This window comes from Puntigrus tetrazona, chromosome 9, assembly GCF_018831695.1.
Source record: "Puntigrus tetrazona isolate hp1 chromosome 9, ASM1883169v1, whole genome shotgun sequence".
Lineage (NCBI taxonomy): Eukaryota > Metazoa > Chordata > Actinopteri > Cypriniformes > Cyprinidae > Puntigrus > Puntigrus tetrazona.
The window spans coordinates 2,828,889-2,830,218 of NC_056707.1; the positions used below are offsets into that span (position 1 = coordinate 2,828,889).

General features: G+C 37.6%; 1 protein-coding gene across 2 annotated transcripts in view; it reads right to left on the bottom strand.

Annotated features, from left to right (window-relative positions):
• Window positions 1-1,330, bottom strand: part of LOC122352064 (polypeptide N-acetylgalactosaminyltransferase 1-like) — a 31,029-nt gene that overhangs the window by 20,963 nt on the left and 8,736 nt on the right. The window lies entirely within an intron of this gene.

Consider the following 1,330-nt stretch of genomic DNA (forward strand, 5'->3'; position numbering starts at 1 on the left):
ATGTTTTTGTATATTAGCATAAAATGCATATTAGCATTTCTGCCTCATTTCTTATTACATATTAGCATAAAAACAGAAACTGCGTTCGCTCACAAAATTTCCACATTTCCCAAAGAAAAGTGCATTTGTGCTCCTAAGAAACTTTGCAATCTTTTAAAAACTTTTGTGTTCGCATGAAAAACCTCTAAGTTCCTCAAAGAAGCTTTGAATTTGTTTACAAAATGTTTGTAATGAAAAGTTTCTCGGGAGAATGCAAAATGATTCACTTTTCTTTCTCATCATCATGTCCATTTAACACAATAGAGCAATTTTAGCTGATTTAATTGATATTTAGCTGATATTTACATATATAATTTACTGTTATTTTATAATTCTGTTAAATTTTTTATGTGCTAACATTACTTGTTTACTCCACCTACAGTACTGTTTATTGTTACTTCATTTTTCTTCACTGCAGCCAGTATTTCTGGAAAGGCTCTGGCAATAAGATTGTTTTTAAACATACTATGAAATTAACTGGACTCAAATTCCAATAACAGTTTCCATAAAAATTTCATTCCTCGACTTCCTCATTGGTTTACATTTAAATCAGTCATTCAGAGCACTGGCTCTGATTGGTCATTTGAGAATCTGTGGGCAGGTTATTTGTTGATTATGTAACTGCAGGTCACTGTGCCAGTCTATGCTATGGTAGGAAGAGGAAAGCCAGTGTTTGTTGTATATGGAGAGCGAAAAAGGGGGCCACACACTTCCACTTCCTGCCTCATTTCCTGTTTGTCCTAACACAGCTGGGGGATTTTGGCCTGCGATCACCCAAAAAGAAAAAAAATCTATCACAAAACCACATTCAGCAGCAAACACAACTCCGACGATTAATAGCGTACACAAAAACAATAACACTAAAACATTTAAAGAGAGACGAGAGAAACAAAACACCTTCCAACCTGCTTGCCATCACACACACGATTAATTAAATGAAGGTGAGGGGTTGTAGCCCATCATGTCCCTTCACTGCAGTAACACAGACCCTCCTGGCCCCTATCTTTCTTAAACTCATCATCTGGAAGCGCACAGACTGCTCTTTTTAAATTCATTAACCTGATGTCGACTCTCAGGACCCCAGACAATGGTTTAATTTGCAGCCGAGGCGTCCCATTGGTCAGCCTTGCTACCTGCTTGATTAAAATGAAGCACAGATTTCGTTCTTGTTCCTTGGTGTCTGTTCCCCTAGATTTTCTGTCTGTCTATAAAAATCAATTTTGTAAAGCAGGGAGATCATGCATCCCTTCCCTCCAATCAGCACAGACACCATCAAAGTGTGGGTGAGTTG